Raw genomic sequence first — 21677 nt, forward strand, 5'->3', positions numbered from 1 at the left:
TTCAGTTGTAAAGTAATTTTGTTCCGCTTTGCTCAGAGCACGAGACAGGTAGGCGACGGGCATGTCATAACCGTCCACTTCCTGGCTCAAAACGGCTCCGATTGCATAGTCGGATGCGTCGGTAGTTAACGTGAATTGCTTTTTGAAATTTGGGTACTGCAAGATAGGATATTGGCATAGATATTTCCTTAAAATTTTGAAACTTTTCTTTTGATCTTTTCCCCAAATAAATGGTGATTCCTTCTTTAACAAGTCTGTAAGAGGCCTAGCCTTCCCAGCAAAATCTTTAATAAAACGCCTGTAGTAACCGGCAAGTCCCAGAAATTGTCTAATGTTTTTAGGATTTTTAGGTTGTGGAAAATGTCGAACCGCGGTAATTTTCTTCGGGTCCGGTCTAACTCCTGATCTGCCAATAATATGGCCTAAATAAGCCACTTCTGTTTTTAGGAATTCACATTTATCTGGTTGTAACGTTAATCTAGCGTCTTTTAATTTGTTAAATAACCGGCGGATTTTCTTCCCGTGTTCTTCTAAATTCTTTGCATAAACTACGATGTCGTCTAAATAAACGAAAACTTCGACTCCTTGTAGTCCGCGTAATGTTTGATCCATTAATCTTTGAAATGTAGCGGGCGCGTTTTTAAGCCCTTCAGGCATTCTGAGATATTCGTAATGACCGTTTGGCGTTGTGAATGCTGTTTTTGCTCTATCTTGGGGGTCCATTTCAATTTGTTGGAAACCGCTTGCAAGATCGAAAGTTGAAAAATATCGCGCTTCACCGAGATGATCAAGAATGTCTGTAATATTAGGTAATGGATACGCGTCCCCAATTGTCTTTTCATTCAATTTCCGAAAATCGATTACCATGCGCCATCGTTTTCTTCCCGCAGAATCGGGTTTTTTGGGTACAATCCACACGGGTGAATTATACGGTGAATTTGAAGGAACTATTATTCCATTGTCAATCTTAATTTTGATTTGGTTTTCAATCTCGGTTTTGTGAATTGGAGGGAACCGGTATTGTCGCGTATTAATCGGTATATCATCCTCGGTTGGTATACGATGCTGAATTCCGGGTGTAGATTTTAATTTATCTCCAGGTAAATGAAATAATTCTGGATATTCCTCAATGATATCTAACACGTGGTCGCGTTCTTCTAAATTCAAATGATCTAAATGCAATTTTGATTGAATTTCTGTAAACCGATCAGTCGCTACAGGTTCTAAATTTAGGTCTTCTGAACTTGAATCGTGATATTCATGCTCTTCCGGAAAGTTGTGATATTCAAAAGGTATCACTTCCTGTGGTGGAATCTCTATCTCAATATCTCTATCCAAGGTATTAATTGCAAGAACATGGCATACGCCATCTTGTACCGAGACTGCAGCCTCACCAATGTATACGCCGTCTATGGTTTTTACGCGTGGCAAATATGCTTCTTTTGTGCCACAACTGATTACGTCGATGCCAATGGCTTGCTTTGTGCGCGCACGAATTTTAAAAAAACGTTTTTGCGGTTTTGTTTCGGTATCGGAATGTTCTTCGTATCCGATAAATCGTATGGGTTTAATCGGGTCAGTTTTCGTTACCAAGGTGTTATGTGTGAAAGAGATCTCAGCCTTACGCTCGCGCAAATAGTCTTTACCTAATATACCGTCGCAATTTAGCAAAAAGGTTGATCGTACGACGTGAAATTTACTTGGTTCGTTTTGTAAAGTTAAATTCGTTATTCCCAAAGTTTTTACTTTTTCAGTTGTTATTCCCGTCATCATAGAAATTTCGTCTACACTGATTAAAACGTCAGGATGTAAAACATTTGCTTTAATGAGACTGATATCTGCGCCGGTGTCTATTAGAAAAATAGCTGAATGTTCTTTTAATTCAGGAGCTGTCATCCTGATCAGTGGCGATTCTCGATCTGGTCCGCGCATATCGATGCACCGGCCGGCGGTTCCGCGAAACGGACCGTCGGTTGACGCTCGGGCGTCGCGTACCTCGCCGTTGCGTCCGGACGACGAGTCGCGTTCAAGTTTAAAGATTCAGCTGTTTCGGACGTTCTACGCGGAGATGGTGACCGTGTTCTGGCGTTCGAATTATCAAACCTCGCTTGATTAAAACCGGACTGCTGATTCGGGTCGTATGAACGGGTGTTCGAATTTGGCGAATTCTGTCTGCTCGTATTTAAATTTGCTCCCGGCGATCCCGATCTCTGTGGAATCGATGCTGGATTTATTGTGGGCGGATATCCATAAGGTGGTAGATACGGATATGTCATCGGCGGATAATAATACGGGTGTTGTGGAAAATAAGGCGGATATTGATAACCACGCGGTTGCTGGTACTGGAGCTGTGAGTGAGCGGGCATGCCGTATGGGTAATAACCCCTCGGTTCGGGTGATCGTCGATCGGCGACGTTTGCCGTCGGGTGTCTGTACATGGCCGCGTTCGGCGACGGGCTTCTCGCGCGCGTCTCCGCTCCGTCCAAGATGCCGTAATTCGAATACGATCGCGGCGCGTTATTTTGGTTATAGATCATTGGAGAGTTCGGTCGCGGAATTTGTACTCTCTGCGTTTCTCCGGAAGATATTATTCCCTGGCGCATACGATTTTCTGTTTGTCGCGCTAACTTAAACGCTTCTTCCAATGTCTTTACACGTCCTTCAACATATCTTTCGATAGCTTCAGGTAGTCCTCGAATATAAGCATCTAACGCGTTCACTTGTAGCACTTTCATTACCGCGTCGACTTCGGTTTTTCCGTACTCGTCTTCTAAAGCTACGCGAGCTGCACTGACCAAGATTTTTAATCGATCGTAGAAATCGCTCACGCTTTCATCACGTTTCATCCGTATATTCGCGATCTCTTGTTGATAATACGGATAAGTCTTTTCAGCTGCAAATCTACTTTTCAGATGTTTTATCAAATCGTTGACCGTATTGAAAGTCTCGCCATATGTACTATCGCGAGCTGCTCCTTGTAATTTTCCTAGAACGCATTTTACATATGCGCCTTCCGAATTCGGCGGAATATACACTGAACCGTTTTGCACGTCTTGTAAGAAATCTTTCAAACGAATGTTTTTCCCGTCAAAATATGGAATATTTAATGTACTATGCTGCAGCGCGAAGCATTCCGCCATCGACGTCATCATCGCGCTACTTGCGTCTAGAGCAGATACACTGGTTCGGTCCGCGCTCTGGTTTCCCGTTTCGTTAGGCATTTTAATATCGAAAAAGATTGTTTATGCACACAAAATAATTCAGGCCAATTTTAGGCAAGTATTGGAAACACAGTTAACACACAAATGACCAGTGGAAAATTCGGCACTGTACGATATCAGGATATTATGACATATACATACAAATACACAAATAATAATTCGCAGAATTTCATGCACAATTGGTCGTTAATTATTATTATTATCTAGAAAGAAAGATACTTTGTTTTTCATGCGTTTGACCAGTTTTTCAATTTTACCACAAAAATTTAAAAAATTTTTTTTTTTTTTTTTTTTTTATGCTTTTTTTTTATTTAAACAAATCTCACTTTTAGCAACAGTATCCCACCGCTGCCACCAATTCTTGTGTTACGTGGGGGTGAGGGTGGAACTGAGCGGTGGTAGTTGATGATTAATTGAATAATCTAGCTCCCACGTAACGACAATGAATAATAATTAAAACTAAGAGAAAGACTTACCTTTCGGCAAGCCGGTAATTTGTAGGATCGTGTTGCTATAGACCTGTACAGGTCTGTGAGGTTTGTTTAAATAGTTGAGGCTATTTATAATAAAGAAAATGGGAAGAGGGTCGCTCAAAATAAATGTTTAAAAAGATTTGACTGGTAAAAGATGAAATATATTCTGGTTCAATTTCGCTATTGAAATATCTGGTAACAATCGATGGTGATAAATATGTATATGAGCCAAAAATAACAATTTATGAAATATTCAAGTTTATACAAATCGTGTGTTGTTTTATTCTAATGGATATTATTATTTGGTACCAGGAACATCTATTCTGAACGATGGTTATAACTAGCTGGTCGTGAATATTGTATTGTATTGTATTGTATCTCTCTTTTTAGATTATCTTAAATCGTTTAATATAATATATATATATATTTATAATATATATATATTTAATCGTTTAGTCTTATTTGTAAATTCTTGGAAACAATAAGTGGAATTTAATTGGGGGTAGTGAAGCTAGCCACCAATTCTATGCTTGGTTTTTTTGTGAATTTACTGAAGGAATTTTGATTATCAAGGTGAACAAGAATTCGTCTAATTTAGAAGATTTACACTCGGATTGACTTAGCTTTTGGGTGAGTCGGTCGGCGAGATTGAGAGCCGTCGGATCGTGTCAGTCTGCGTCGGTGGAATGCTGGATCAGGGGCCTCACCTCAAATTTGGAATAGTTGATGAATCGAGTGATGCAGAACGTTGGTCACTAAGTCTTTGTAAATTTAGAGTGATATCTTGTTACCGAGAGTTATAATTGAAAGTGTCTGTTCTCTGATTTTAATGTATAATGAAATTAATTGGAACGATTTATTTATTGAAAAATGATAGTGTATTGTTATTATTATTACTTAAGATTACCTGATTCGGTTTGAATCAGGGCCGAACTTGGATTTAATTAAGGAAAATGGAAGTGCATAAAAATGTCTATTCACGAAATGACAAGATTTAGCAAAGAACAGAAAAGATGGAAATGTAGAAGATAGCGAGTCTTTTGCAATTAACAGATTAACTGAAGCTCGAATTTAACGAATTAGCGCGAGACTTTAGGCCGGTCACAATTAAGGTTTTCCAAACGCTACTCTTGCTCGAGAAGGGCTAATACGGGTTGACGTCCACGCACTTCGCGACTTGAAAGACGAAAGACGCTGCTTCTTGGGCCCGAGGGTCCAAGAGGCTGCAATTGTAGTTGGTCACAACGGTAATTAGCCAATGAGGAGCGAGGCGACCTTCTGGCGCCCAAGTCCACATGGTCAGCATCACCTCACGCTCTCCAACGGTGTTCCGACGATTCTCAATCTCCTCGGTAACACATTAAAAATATGAACGAAAGATATTCGCATGCAATGTTCACACATTCATTCATACATTCCAATGAGTGATCCATTTAAATTTGATAGTTCTAAAGGTAGTGGTTTATCCTAGTTGTTGATTATAATTTTAATTCAAAAAGAGGGATACTTCCAGGCTGAGCGCTACTGATGCTAGCTCAGCAGTTCCTCATTTCAGTTCTTGGTACCAGCTAAATAAACGAAAGTTGAACCTTATGCTAGGGATCGTTGTTGGTCTCTACGTGACTTTTGCCAGGAGGGGTGGAACTCGCTGTTATTCGAATATGAGATTTGATGAAATGATATATGCGTATAGAAGTAATCAAAGAAATGAAATGAAATGGAATTTTAAAAAGGTACGCCAAGGCAGTACGTCGGGGCGTAACACGATCATTCACCCATTCAAATTTCCCAAATGGTAGATGTTAACTCACAGCTGCACCATACAAGTTATTCACATCAAAATACATGAAATACGTGGTTTCTATTATTGGATCGAAATCTTCACCCATGTAGGGATTGTTAGCTTTGGTGGAACGGTTGGAGCAGTGTGCCACATCACCTCCGATGTCTTTCTCGACCAACAATACTTGATCCACGTCTGTCAGCAATTCGAGCTCAACTTTCGCGCATTTGAGCATCGCATCGAAAGCAAATCCCGGTGCGGTGTAATAATGCAGAGGATCGAGATTGTAAGTTGAGAAGCAATTACGACGAAAGTTTTCGATAATATCTGCTAAAATCAGCACATCAGTTTTCAGATATAAATTTGAATACTCGCCAAGCGTAGTTAACCCGAATTTTGGCTACACATTTTCGCGTGCGCATAATCTTCGTTCGAAACGTCCGAATCTTTCAAATTTGAGTGAAATTTATATTTATCCGGTAATTGCCACTCATTCACTTTCACCCAATTATCGATACATTCATATGGGAATACACCTTTGTTAGGTATGTATTGATATGCTATATTCGCAAGCATAGCGTTTATGAGAGTGGGAGCGAATTCGCACGTATGTGTGTGAACAAGTATGTGTGTACGAGAGCGTGCGCGCAGCGCGGCAACGCGAGCGCCGGCAGACTGAAAATGGCTATCGTGCTTGCCACTGCTTGTATCTAGAGTGTAAGTTATATCTGAATAAATCTAAGAAATCTTTGAGATTCACGAGTTATTATTTATAACCTCCTCTCCTGCATCTGCCATATTTTGCACATACATAACAACCTTTGCGTGTTACAAGTTCGAATTCCTCGGCATTATCGTGAAATTTACGCGTCACTTGTTTATCAGTGTCACCCAAATACGACGACAGTTTATCGATGCTGCTAGCCATGAACCTAAACGAATCGATGAAGCGCAATTTCACTTTTATACCTTTGACCTCCTTTGTAAATGCTATACAATACTTTTCCTTGTTGATGGGAAGAAAAGTAATCGATCTCTTTATGGACGTTACCAAATGACGTATTAAAAAATGTGCATCATCACCCAACAAATTGTGGAACACAACTGGTATAATGTGTGACTTTGTGTTGTGTAGATTGTAGCCCTGGTGTGCTGCACCGCGATATTTATTCGTAAAATGGCAATGATCGCGGTGCTTCACATCAGTAGGTATAATCGGTCTTTCGCAGACATGAAAAATCTCCGCCACTCTGAATCGTTGTTCCTGGTCCGCACTCAATGGCTCCATCGACACAACTTCAGTCAAATAACCTTTGACGGTTATGGCTAGAGATTGTAATTCATTGGTGAACTATGAAATGCAATCAGTACTGCGGTTCAGGTGGAATCGAGACAAAAAATCGTCAAAGGCACAGTGAACATAGTACGCCGCGCTGTGTGGGGCGTGCCTTAGCGCCTCATTAGCCATAGGTTCAAGGATACACTCAAGGTCGGCATAGACGGTGAATGGGACAGACTTTATACCGATAATTCTTGAATTTCATAATCTTATGTTCGTTGTCAGGCAGATCTACTCTACAATTATTTGCGCTCCGAAAATCTTGAATATGATTTTGGTATGATAATTCTAGTTGAAAATGGCATAAACATCGGTCGGATAGTTGGCTGCTAAGTAAACGCGAAAGATTCCCAATGCAAGCATAATGGAATATTGTATGAGAGTCGAGTTCGTTGTCATTGTCCACGTTGATTTTGTTTTTTATAGCGAGCAAATGAATCGTTGGTCTATCCGAATGAAAAGTTCTGCTCAATATAGGGGCACTGTCACATTCGAGTCAAGACCATAAACGTTAATTGATAAATTATTTTGCAACTCAAACCTGGGGATATCGGAGAAAGGTGTGGGGAAACTCATCCCCTCATATCGTAGTCGTGTGCTGAAGTGTGGGCGGCTAGCTGGTTGGCATTTGTTTTGTAGTTCCGGGCCTGTATACAGCGCTGCGTTGATTGACCACAAAAAACAATGCTCGTCTGTGTTTATTATAATCACCACTGCGTGCCTTTGCTGGATCTTCCTTGGCAATGCTGTGAATGTTGATGCACCTAACACCGAAGCCGTTACCTCGGAGCTAATTTTTGGCACTTCTATACCACAACGGCCGACGTGAGAGTATTTCTCCAGCAGATCTTTCCTAAGGTCGGCTGAAATTCCCTTCGTCACCCAAACTTTCCAGCGTGAAACCAAGTCAGGGTGGAAATCCGCAATCTCGTCTGTAGCAGCTGATGGATCGTCACCAAGCATCCATAATATCTGTTCGTCAAGCGCCGTGGTTATGTCATGTCTAGTGGTTGTGAATTACCTGCCAGGGACTCGGTGACATTGTGGTCATTCAGTGAGACACTATGGCCTGTGTTGTTGACACTATGGTCATTAGTTGCGACCACGGTCTTACATACAGTTCCGGAAACTAGTAGGGTGGGGAATGACTTAGATAATGAGGCAAAACCGTGGTTCTCGGCATCGCCGTCTGCAGCGCTGCCCCCTCGGGGTGAGCCAATCATAAATTAGATCCGAACAGCTGATTTTTCGGAATCAACAATCCTGAATAACACTTAAAAATGAAGAAAGATGCGAATAAAAAATGATTGAGATGTTTACTAGCATTCAATGGCGGGCGTGATGATTGTTTTATTTTAAAGTAATTCTTAAATGTTTAAGTCAATAAAATCCATAAACATCAAGCGAGGGCTCACAACTTTTGAGACAGTTTGAGATCTTGTGTAGATGATCCACCGTTTACACACTTTACACTGAGTTATGAACTGTCAAAAACTTCGATGAGCAGATTATCTTATCGGTATATATCTATATCTATCATACCCCGGGCCAATGGCGCCCCTAGCGGATAGATAGGAAATAAGACCGTGTGCCTCACTAACGGTGACACCCCCTACCACTCAAAAGTGCCGGAGTTACCAGACCTGTATGTAAGACCGTGGTTGCGACACTATGGTCGAAGACCGATCGCTTATTGCGTTTGTCCTCATCCAATGGAAATGCTACTGCTGACGCCCTTGCATCGCTCGACAGATAGCTGTCGATGCTCTTTCGCAACATGGCGCCTCATGCCTCCTTGTCGGCCCGACGCTTCAGTTCTTCTGAAGCTTACGCCACTTAGAAGATATGTCTTCTCGGTCGTCTTCCGAGCGCCTCCTCTTCCTCGTCTTCCCCTGTATCTTCTTACTTGCAGTTTTTCACCACTTCGCGATATTATTCGATAACGGAACGCGGAATCTAGATCGATACCTCTGAATGATTCAGCACAACGAAACAATATGACGAGTCGGGAACGCCGCTGCCCAGTGGGGATCATAGAGGTGCTGCCATCTGTTCTTTTTCTAGATCTAAAAACGATGTGAATGTTCACCTGTCGGTAACTCTACATACTCGTATGTTATCTCGAGAACGACGCTCGAGATTATAATTCACTTATGAAATTGAAAGAAAAACAATAGAATTAGCTTTCTCGATACGTGGATCATTAATTACGAAGATATAAGGCAAACTGATTGGTATCGCAAAGAAAATTGTTCTGCCGGATACATTAAGTATCAATCTCACCATCCGCTCCAATATAGAAAAAGTGTAGCAATAGGCCGATTTGGTAGAAGTATTACACTCTCCGATGCTCAATGTAGAAAGCGAAATTAGAAATTAGTACGTGAAACTAAAGATAAATGGCTATCCAGTAAATCTGATCAGGCATTTACAAGAATAACGAATAGAGAAGCAAGCAAAAATGTCTTGGATCAATCCCTTTCATTGATAGCCTGTCACAAAACATCAAAAAGACATTATTCAAAGAAAACATCAATGTCTCGTACAAAATTACTAATACGTTGGATAATATATTCACGTATTTAAAATCAAAAACTGGTACACTGGTACAAATCAATATTGTTTATAAAATCGATTGTAAAGATTTTAATAAACATCTAAAGAAACGGATTGTCAATCATGAGTATGATGTAAAAACGCGGGATTCAGATAGATCAGCGTTGGCTCATCACTCATTGGTTGAAGGGCACAGTTTTGATTTTGAAAATGTAAAGATTATAGACGAAACAACTAATTGGCATAGGAGGATCATAAAAGATATGATATACTATATCTCTTCATCTAGTAAAAAAGTTTCAAACAAATGAACAGGTAGAAAAAGATTATAATAACAATAGTAAAAAAGACTATAATAACAATAGTATAAAAAAGATTATAATAACAATAGTATACGCATGAAGTTGGCGGTGGGGTGAGATCCCGAAAACAAAACAAAAAGCATCTAGCAAACCCTTTGACAGCTGTCATCGGCTGTTTATGACAGTCTTTGACAAATATCTTAATAGGTATCTGTTTCTGACGCGCAAAAAATGAACATGCAAACAAAAATTATCAAGATGATTCCCGACGGGAATTGTCTTTTTCGCGCGTTGGCGTATTGTGTATACGGCACTCAAGATCGACACGCAGAGGTGAGACGGAGTATCGTTTCAAATATAGTGGATAATTGGTCTACATTTGCGGGTTTTATTACAGGTAATGAGTCAAACGGTGCTGTGATTAGGTCACCTGGTGATTAAAAATCACATATGAATAAAAATGGAATATACGGGGGAGAAGCCGAATTAGCTGCAGCTGTGGACATTTTTAAGATATGTTTAATCGTGTATCGCGAAGAACAAACTTATCCACACCGGATGGGATCACAAAATGAAACATAATTCTCGCTACTCTTCACTGGCGACGGAGACAGTGGACACTTTGATGTCTTGCAGAACCAAAATAAAATTCAGATAGTGAGTAATAAGTATGAAAAGTAACAATCAAATAATAATAAATCTGAATATATCACCAAACAGTCAAAAGGACAAACAGGATTTACGATGACAATGGAGAAAGGAGGAGTTTCAAGCAGCAGACAAGGCGATGAAGATGGTGGATGGTCGGAAGTATCACAAAAGAAAGAGGAAAATAAAATTGTAAGTGCGAATACCCAAATAAGCCAGAGAATAATAATAAACAAATATTCCTATAACCAGGCAAGAGGACGACCAGGATCTATGTTAACCACAAGAGAAAGAGGTGTTTTGCGGAGTGAACAGCAACACAAATATAGAGAAAAAAATAATACGAAGAAGGTGATTTTGGAGAATAACGGGCAGAGCAGTAGCAAAAATAAATCAGCAAGTCAAGGAGATAGATCGATATCAATAGAGAAGGAACACCAATTTTCAACCAACGAATGGAAGCTTCGATTGATGAAAAAAAGAAAAGTAAGCACAGAAGGAATTGAAGTGGACAGCAAGTGCAGACCTGTCATCAAATCAACATGAAGGAATTCGCCTGTCTACTAGACAATGCGTAAGGAAATAGTGAGGCGCGCAGCGCCGAGTGCCCGAGGCGCGTAGCGCCGAGATGGGGTTGGCGCGCGAAGCGCACAGGGGCGAAGCCCCTAGTCTCTAAAAATAACACAATCAACAAAAGAACCGACATTGAAAATTTAAGGGGTATGGCTACAGTAGCAAGCACAATATCATGTGCATATTCAACTTTTTTTTTATATGAAAAAAAAGTTTATTTATAAAAGTAATGAAAGGTTTATCAAATACATGTCTTTACTTCTTGTCAAATACATGAAATTTTTTCCTCTAATTATTTCAAAGAGAAGATGGCCACTCACGGCACGTTTCCGGTGGCACATTTTTTTTTTTTGCTCCGCTGCATGCGAAATTGTATCCGTAAATTTGGACCTCGAATAAAATAAAAAAAATTTTGATATTTCACATTCAAATATCTAGAAAAGTTCGATGGATTTTATAAGAATACTTTTTTTTTCAAAAGTGGCGCGCATTTGAAGTCGACCCTGTTACGAACGGCTCCTTTGAATCACGCGACACGAGCCAAACGTGAAGCTTCTTGCCCAGCGCATTCCTACGATGGTCGCTTCTCCGTACACAACTAGATGAGTCAAGAAGTACAATAATACTGAAAAAGTGGCGCAATGGCAACTCTGCAGAATAACGCCCCAGCACCGACGAAACCGAGCCGTAATTTGTAATCCATTGACATCTTTTAGTCAGTCGAAATTAAGGAGTGTGAGATCAATGAGATCTCAGCCTGGGGATGAATGAGTGGTGCATCCCGTCGATCGAACCGGCCACTGGAAAGGACCTTCCATCACGCATAAAAGCAACGGATGGCGAATATTGTGATGATTTTCTACCGTCGTTTTGAATTCGTCGCTTTGAATTCGTTGCTTTGATTTCCAATTTTTATGGTCAGATCAATGATCAGTGACCTCGAAGACAGCTTCCTTCTACTTTCGGTGAAAATCGATCGATTTTTCGTTATTGATGTCAGCCATGCTGTATCCGCCGTTTTGAACTTTCAAATTTGGACTTCAGATTTGGAAAGAGCAACGTCAGAAACCCCTAGAAATCAAGTTTCCCTACAATCTGTACGTTAGCCCCTATTATGCAACAGATTAGGAATTGTCAAAAAATAGCATTTCAGGGGGGTAGTTCACTCCCTCAAAATTAATTTCAATCAATATAAAAAAATACCTATCTTTTATTTTAGCATACTCAACATTCCTACGAAGTTTCATCAACATCGGAGGCGGACACTTCGTGGATATTCCTTGTCAGCGGTTTCATAGGTAAAACCGTTTTGAAATATATTCCTAACAAATGTGCCAATTCCTCTAACCCATTCACAAACCATTGGATTCAAGTTTCAGCACCGTTAATTTTGAACGTTGAAACGGAATTGTCGATGGCGCAATGCGGGTAATGTGCTACACTAAACGGAATGTGCTTTTCCGTAGACTGTTGTGTTTTTTGACACTTTAATATGAGTAATTTGCAGTAAAAATTTAAGATTTGCGGACATGCATAACGAAACAATTGCTTGGTATTCAAACTTTTCGAATTTCGAAATCTCTGCTTCCTCTCTGGGTAAAACAACTTTGGTGTCGTTCAAATTTGTACAATCGATTTGGTGCTTTGTCTAACATGTTTCAGAGTGAAAGTGCATCAGACATCTATCACACAACCGAGAACGATGTGCATATTTCGTAATATGAGAACTTTTTTGTCGAGATGAATTTCAAATACAAACAATATCATATATTTTTTCTTTTCACAATTTTCCGCACAAACATCATCTTCGTCATCTTTAATTTCACTTTCTAGTACTGAGAGATGAATTACAGGTTCATCAGACTTATTCGTACTAATGTGAATCGGCACTATTTCACTTTTTTCGATCATCTTGGTCTATACCATAAACATGATTAGCAAGTTCATTGAGTTTGTTAAGGGGCACCACTAGTGTGAAATTTTGTAGAAAAGGTGATTTTTTGCAAGTTTTTGAAAGAACACTACTGCGTGGAATGTTTCAATGTTATAAGGATATATTTGTGGATATGTAATGAATACAAGATGAAATTTTTAGACAAAAAAATTGAAAATTCAGCGAGTCATTCGAAATTTCCTAAGGCTCCAAAAAAAAATCCCTTCACTGCTGCAATGATAGCGACCTTCACAGAGCCTGAAATTCAAAAAAACAAAAAAGTTCATCAAAGGAAAAGGTATTGCCCGTACCATGACCCTCGATCGAAAAAAAAAATTGAAATTTAACAAATTGGCGGAGTTTTAAAAAAAGTTTCAAATTTCGCGCGAAAATTTGATGATTTTTGGCTTGCCAAAACTACATTTTTTATTCGATCAAAAAACTGGAGGGTCATGGTATGCAGAAACATATATAAAAGAAGCTAAAACAAAAATCAAATCAATCGGATGATTTGTCTTCGAGTTATAACTGCAGCAAATTTGAAAAATGTAGTTTCAAGAAAAACGCGTTTTAAGTTTGAGTTACTGATTTCATGGTTATAAATCGAGAAATATCGTACCTACTGCTAATCTGCTATTCCAGGCCGATACAATGTACCTTTATCTTCTTCGAAAGATACCTGTAGGGCCGCTGAAGCCTTTCTACGAGCTGATCGACTCTCTTTCGAAGTAGCCTGTTAGCGCTGATCTGCTACTCGTAGCCTCGTATTATCTCTGTCAGCGGCATAATGGCTTGCTGCAGGTCCAACTATTATTCGCATCAAATTAAACTTTTTTAAAGTAAAAGAATAACCGTCATTGAATATTGAAATAGCAAGGTAATTGGATAATTCTATAGTTTTAAGACCATTGTGGAGATGTTTCGGAGCAAAGTGCCAAAGCAAGCCATTGTAACTCTCGTTGTTATTTTGAGTATTGTTACTCTGGCATCTGCCGAGTAACTCACGCCGCGATGAGTCTTCGAATATTGGTTTCAGAGATTTTCGAACCTTTTGATCAAGTGGAACGTAATCGTGCTTGAACTTAGTCATGTCCAATCATTTAGCTTCCGCGCAGCGATAAGCGCACCAGCTTTCTACGCGGACAGTATTCATGTTTAAGATTTTTATCGGTCGAACTCAAATGATAAAATGTAGTCCAGATCGCTTTATACATTTCATCCACGTTATCTTGATGTCTCATGATCGCTAAGCCGTAATATTAATAATAATAATAATGTTTATTTAATCGGCCGTGGAGCCAAGACTCTTTGCGGCCGTCCAATAAGACAATACATAGAACAATGAAGTACAATATAAATATATAAAGAACAGACATAAGTCAAACTATAAACAGGGTTTATATATAGTATAGTACACAATATAGCTCACATCATGCACACATGGCACATTACCAGCAATTATAACTCAGAAATAAAAAAAATAAAATTAAAAATAAAAATGATATGTAACAAGATACAATAAAATGATAGCATCGACAACAACATGTCAAGTGATCTAGCTCGATTCGATATTTAATAAATAATCATAACAGTTTCTACGAAACTCTTGGAACGATGGCTGAGTTGTACAGTAGGCCGGCAGCAGGTTCCAAGACCTGGCAGCCGCGGCCATGAACGATTTATCAAATTTAGCACCACGACAGCGCGGAAGCTCAAGGTAGTCTTGCCTGATATCCCCTCGGCGAAAGCGAGGTTCAAGAATACGCAAATCTCGTTTGATGAGTGGCTTTTGATTTAACACAAGAGCTTTGTATACTAAGCAGTCCAGGAAAAATTCTCGTCTAGACCGAAGTGTGAGCCAGCGGAGACTGGCAAAGAACGGAGTGACATGATCGTACTTGGATAGTTTGAAAATGTACCGGACGCAAGCATTGAGTTTTCTTTGGAGCTGTAGCTGCTGCTGGCTCATTATGTCAGTGTATACCGCTGCACAATAATCAAAAATCGGAAAGATCAACGTAGTAACCAGTTTTTTTTTTCAGCGGTAAGCTGAACACGTCTCCGTTCATCTTCAACTGCGCAAGGGTCCTCGTGCTCCGCTTGCATATCTCTGCTACCTGCAGGGACCATGTTAGCGTGTTCTCGAGGATAACTCCCAGATACTTGACAGATCTACAATAGTCAATAATAATGCCACCAACTATGATGGGAGGTGCAGATACGATATTGATCTCAGCTAATTTATGCGACGTGCCAAAGATTACCGCCTTGGTCTTGTTAGAGTTCAACTTTAGTCCGTTTTTATTGCACCATTGCGTTATCAAAGCAATTTCCCCGTTTAAAACACTCATACAATTTTCAATCTCGCACGGCTTACACCTCCGGTAAATAGCTAAATCATCCGCATAAAACAAATGCTTGCAGCGCTGAAGTAGATCGCCTAGATCAATTACATAAATTGAGTAAAGCAGCAGTCCCAAAACGCTACCCTGCGGCACTCCACTTACAATATCCACCCATGCTGACAAACCTGTATTATCTATTCGTATCGCTTGCAATCGGCCTTTTAAGTAAGATTCTATCCACCCAACGGCCGCCTCATCGAAGCCCGGCGCTCTTAGATTGTATAATAAGATATCATATACGACAGAGTCAAACGCCTTGCTATAATCGAAAATAACAGCAATCGTCAGCATAGACTCGTCCATTGCCTGCCGAATATCATCGCAAAGTCTTAAAAGCGCATATTGAGTGTTAAGCCCCCCTCTAAAAGCCATTTGATTTACGCCGATAGTACCATTTGCTGATATATATGTAGTTAACAATTTGATCGTGAGCACACCTTTCAAGTGCTTTTGAGAATGTGCAGAGCAGGGAAACAGGCCGGTAATCAGAGTATGCGGCAGGATCTCGAACCTTCTGCAATGGCAAGACGTAAGACCGTCTCCAGGTCGATGGAAAACAGCTGGTCATAAGAGAACAGTTGAATAGATCAGTGATAGATTAAATAAAATAAGGCAACAGAATTTTATATGCTTTAATGTGAAATTCATCTGGGCCCTTCGAGCCTGAAGTAATCCTCATAATTGCCTGTTTCACAACACCACAATCAAGCGCTCTAAACGAGAAAGTATTCTGACACTCCGCGACACATGCGCCAAGAAACTCATAATCAACACTGACGGATGCCCCTCTTGCCGCATTTACAAAGTAGTTATTCAGATCATTTAGGTTAAGATCGATATTTACATTTGAAGCAGTATTTTTAATTAGGCCTAGTCGACGAAAGTCATCCCAGAGTGATTTTGCGTTCTTGCACGAACGAAAACGTGATTCAAAGTATTTCTTCTTCGCCTCCAAAATTCTCTTTTTGATAACTTTACGCAGATTAACCTATTCCTCATTCGCGAAACCCGATCTTTTAAAAATCCTGTAGAGCTTGGAACGTCGACGCTGAAGATCCTTTATGTCACGGTTCATCCAGGGCGAAGGATGGTCACGAACTCTCCTTTCCCTCAGTGGCGCGACAGCTTCAATAATGTTTCCCAGATGCTCATGTAAGCGGCTGTTAATAGCATCCACCAAGCTTGCATCAGCAATTCTTGATAAATCAAGACCCGAACAGGCTCCCTGAAGGTCAGCATCATCAAGTGAGCCCAGTTTCTGCACCAGATCTTTTTCTATGTAGGAGCAGGTACACGGTAGTCATATTGCACGAAAATTAGATCATGGTCGGCTAGGAAAGGCTCAGTAGACTGCCTCGTAGAAAGGACTGGGTTCAGCTCACTGACCAGGCAGTGGTCAATCCATGAGTGACTGTTAGCAGTATGATGAGTCGAGGTGTAAGGTACTACGTGAAGACCTAGGCAACAGCAAAACTCCAAGAGGGAGTCAGCCTTTGCATTAGTCGCGTTTAAGTCGATGTTGAGATCCCCGAACAATATGACATGTTTGCAGCGCGGCAAGATGTGATCCAGGTCAGCCTCAAGTAGATTTAACGAACCCGATGGCGGCGGGTTGTACACTGCCCCCAATAGAATTTTTTGCCTTGAAGAGCACCAGACTTCCATCAGCAGGTACTCTGGAAAACCCGGGATGTAGACTGAGCTGAGGACAAGTCTCGATGACAGTATGTCCCTGATGTAAAAGGCCACACCACCTCTGGTCCTACCCACTCGATCGCTTCTGAACAGCGTAAAGGAGGGCAGCCTCAATTGCGCGTCCGACATGTTGTGATTCAGCCACGTTTTACTCACGGCAATGATATCGAAGTAGTGGGTTCTTAAAAATTTTGTAAACAAATTGAAATTACAATTCAGTGAACGTATGTTGATATGGCAGATGCTGAGAGGCAGGCTGCAGGCAGAAGCAGAACTTGTAGGCTGATTGATAGTAGGTGATGGTGAGGTGGAAGCTAGCTATTGCATATGATTCTGCAGAATCTCTAATCCAGATGCCGACAGCAACTTTAGTGGCGGTTGTTCCGCAAAGAGTCACACATTTACAAAGGACCCTGAAATCCAGACATATCTCAGGGAAAGTGTAGGAAAGGTTCTCGTGATCTGCTGCCTAAATTTATACAATACCGACGGTTGCCGACGGTGAAGCCTTACTGGTTCCGACGAGATATTTTGACCTACTATGAGCCTGTTACTAGGAATGACAGTATTTTTCACTTTTGCAATGATCATGTCAACAGCCTCCTTGGAATCAAACTTTACAAAAATATCCCGATGCCTTTGCTTTGCTCAACGCGTCCCTGGCTCCGCAGGCTTCCCGAGTCTTCTCAGAGAATTAATTTTCAACGCAGCTAACGGAGCGTCAAGTACCTCAATCAGATTGTTGATCACTCCACTCAGATTCTCACCAGCCTTTTCCTGCAAGCCAGAAATTGACAGTTCATCCATGAGAGCCTGCGACTCCATTTGCAGTGCTCTCTGCTCGAAGTTACAACTAATTGAAAGATCTGCTGCCTTGGAAATCTTGTCAGCGATGCCCGCCGAAGTCCCAGAAGCACCTGTACCCTCCAGAATGCCCACTCTTTGCTCCAGCGTGGCAACTTTCCCCGATAACTCGTCCTGTTTCTCTTTCATGTCATCAAACTTTTCATGAAGACTCCTCGTCGACTCGTGCAACTCAGTCAACTTGTCCAGCTGGTCCAGTTCATCCAGCTTAGATAGCTGCTTTTCTAGATTCACCAGCGTGGCGCGCATGTTTCCCTCAGAGCAAGCTGGACAGTTTTTCCTGATAGACTCTGCTGCCTCAGCTGCAGACTTGAAGCCATAATTTAATTTTGCACAAGCAGGATGAAACTTGTGATGAGACAAGCAGCAGGCTTTGATGCAGTGAGCTGCGTCACTGATCTCCGAGAAACATAACAAGCACGACATTACCACAGAAGGTACGGGCACGCCTGTAAAAGAGCGACCCGCCTTGCGCGCAGTGCGAGGGACGAGGGACCTGAGCGTGTGCCGCCGTTCCTACTCCTACTCTCCTACAAGTAAGCCCGACACAAATACACATGGTCACACGTAGTTAATGCGTAATCAGACGCTATTTATGATAGGCGAGAATACAAAGTCAAAGGCGAAAGCACAAAGGTACACACTGTAGTCTTGGAAACAGATATGATTGCGATACACCTTATGTCCATAACAATATCGCACACACGCGAGCTCAAACAGTTATGGTTATCAATGCGCAGCTGCACAGCACCTGATAGAGCAACTGTGAGCGAAGACGGGAGCGAGGCGAGCGAGATTTCACTCTGCAATTACTCTTATAGTTTTTATAATGTGAAAGTGCCGACGGTGTCACTCCGGCTGCAGATGCACACTTGGAATCCGCAACGAGGATGATACTCCGCAAATTTACCCTCGAGATAGTTCAGGAGATAGCACAAAGCAAACACAGAGCACAAATATAACCGTCGTTTTCGATTGAACTTTTAAAACTAGTACATTTGGAGTTTATTGATTAATTGGTAGTTAATTTCAACGTATTCTTGCTTTTTCCTCCTAAGGTTTTATCAGCGTTCTTCAAACTATGGCATCGTGATCCCATTCTTTTTTTTACATGTAGATAACACTCAAGGTTTTGTACTGGAACATCATGTGGATTCAAATCCAACAATCTTTTGTAAGTGGCACTATTACCATCGCCAATGTACCGCGTATATTTCACCTTGTAATTATCAATTGCGCGACCAAACATCTCTTTTAAGATCAACAATAGAAACAATAATCCCTTTACAACGGCTATCCTAGCTAACAAAGCCCGAACAATAACACAGGTGTACGATCCATAAGCTAACGCAACTTTCGAACCGATGAGCAGCTACTCTGCAGATGGATGTAACTCAAGAACTATTTGAGATCTGCACTTGAAATTTTGATATGCTATTTTTAAAGGTATAGATTATCAAAATATCTACAAAAAATCGATTGTTTCAAAATTTCAACTAGTGTTGCCCCTTGAATTTCAAAATAGTGTTTTTGTCTAGAGACATGGGAAAGTGTACATCATTATACCGTGTCACTGAACTCAAATGTAGGTAAGCGCTGGTAACATTGGTGTTATTATTGTTAGCTGGGAGCAGAGCTGCGGTATCCGACCAAAAAGCGGCAGGAGTCGTTGTTTCGAATGTTCACCACAGCCTGCCCATCTCTGACATGCTTTGGTAACAGGATGTAGGTATACAGACTGGAAATCTTCCACCTTTGTCAACAGACGATCCATCACATTTTCCACGAACGATTCGTTGATATTCGCTGACTTGAGGATGATTTAGTCTCTCGTATCAAAAAATTTGATCTCATCAACCATGTGACCATCTTTTCTTACTTCCAATATACAAGCTAGAATAACGTTTACTTTAAAGCTCCTCGCTTTTGGTAAAGTGTTTTTCAATCTTGTCTCTCCATGTTCTTTCGCCTCTGGTAGAAAACTCTCTACGTTTTCATGTTTCAAATTGACGATCGATCCGGTTCGAGTTCTCTTCTCAAAAGCAGACTTAAATTCTCACCAGTGTACTTGATCGAGTCTTCTTTGTTTGCGCGTACCTTCACCCGTTTGCTGAAGCCTTGAGAATTTTTTTGCAAGCAATTTCAGAAGTACAATCGGTTTGATAATTCTCGTTTTCTCCCCCATCGTTGATACCTCTTTTTTTTTTTTTTTGCCGAAGATCTACCGCCGAGTTGGAGTTTCTCAGCTCGGGGGCAAGGAACCGCCTTTCGGCATTACATCTTGCTCCCGATCCAGCAAGCTCGATGCGGCACCGTAGCGTGCCTCCCGAGGGAGGCCAGCCCGGGCGCCTGCATCATGCCCGCTGGGGGTAGCCAGCACGGGGCTAAGGTTGGATTCAGCTAGGCCCGTCTACTTTTCTGAACCGGGCTTCGGACCGGCTACGGCAGTCGCCCCTGGTCGGGAGCCCCTCCCCGTGGGAGCGCGGGGTAGCACCCTTCCAAGGGATGTTAGATGTCAGGGAGTTCTGTCTGCTCTGTGGGTGTCGGCTCTGAGCCCTATCTTTTTTATGCACTTTCTCTTCGACTATGTAGGTCCCATGGGGGATAAACTGACTCCTGGGTATCTATAAGGCCCATTTACCACCACCTAGTGGGTTGGCTTTTGCTGAATAGATAAATAAATAAATAGTTAAGAAGTGCTGTAGAATCACTGGAGTAAGGGCTAATGTAAAATGTGTCAAATAGCTAATTAAAAATCGAATAGGATGAAAAGCCTGTCAGTAATTAAAAATATCGTGTGTGAACATCGAATAGATAAAAAGTGATGTAAAATCACTGGGGTGTATGAAAGAAAGAAGAAGAAAACACATATCTAAGATATAATAACTAGGTAGGTAAAGTAGACTAGATAGTAGCTAAAATATCGTATGTAGATGTGGTAAATAGGTGTTTGTGGTCTCTTGTGCCTAGTACCCCTTGTTCCGGTCGCTTGCTTCTTTGGTGGAGATAAGCTCCATCATTTTCCCGGATATAGCTTTCCAGTTACCTTCTGTTTCTAACATGATGGTTATCATGTTGTCTGGGGTCAAAGTCGGTCCCTGGTACCCCCAGTTATCCTTTCTTATATCCTTCCAGTTCGGACATTCGAAAATAGTGTGTATTGGGCTGTCCACCGCCGTCTCCCTACAATACTCGCATTTGGGGCTCCTTCTTCTCACAAACTTGTGGAGGTATTCTCCCAACGCCCCGTGGCCTGTCAAGACTTGAGTGAGCGTATAACTCAGCTCTCCATGGTTTCGGTGGTACCATGAATCGATGTGTGGAATCAATCTTCTGGTCCACGCTCCCTTGCTTGTCTTCTCCCATTTGCTCTGCCATTTCCGCAGAGTCGCGGCTCGTGCCTCCTTTTTTCCTTCCTCTTGAGGCTTTCTCTTATCCTCTCGATGAGTTGAGAGTCTTTCCTCAGGAGTTGTAAGTTATACAGCTCTCGCTGTTCTTGCGCTATGAGATACAGGGGCGGTTGCCCTGCCAGCACCTCTGCGGCCTCTGTGGAGGTCGTTCTATAGCCACTGATTATTCGTAGCGCCTCCATTCTAAATATTTTTTGTATCGCCCTGCGGTGTGTCTGTGTGTTCAGAGCCGTGGCCCATACTTGTGCTCCATAGAGGGCGACTGACCGCCCTACAGCTGCGTATAGTTTCCTTCGGGGGGGCGCGGCCCGCCCATGTTTGGCATTAGTCGACCCAATATTGTTGCCGTAGTTACCGCCTTTGACACGGCGCCTTTTATATGCTCACCGTACGTGAGTCGCTTGTCTAGTCTTACGCCCAGGTATTTCAGTGTTTGGGCGTACTCAATCTGATGTCCTAGTACTCTAATCCTCGT

The 21677-nt window shown here is 41.4% G+C and overlaps 1 protein-coding gene across 5 annotated transcripts in view; it reads right to left on the reverse strand.

The window, feature by feature from the left end:
* Nucleotides 1-21677, reverse strand: part of LOC124177821 (two pore potassium channel protein sup-9) — an 854038-nt gene that overhangs the window by 478466 nt on the left and 353895 nt on the right. The window lies entirely within an intron of this gene.

The sequence above is a fragment of the Neodiprion fabricii genome, chromosome 1, assembly GCF_021155785.1.
Source record: "Neodiprion fabricii isolate iyNeoFabr1 chromosome 1, iyNeoFabr1.1, whole genome shotgun sequence".
Lineage (NCBI taxonomy): Eukaryota > Metazoa > Arthropoda > Insecta > Hymenoptera > Diprionidae > Neodiprion > Neodiprion fabricii.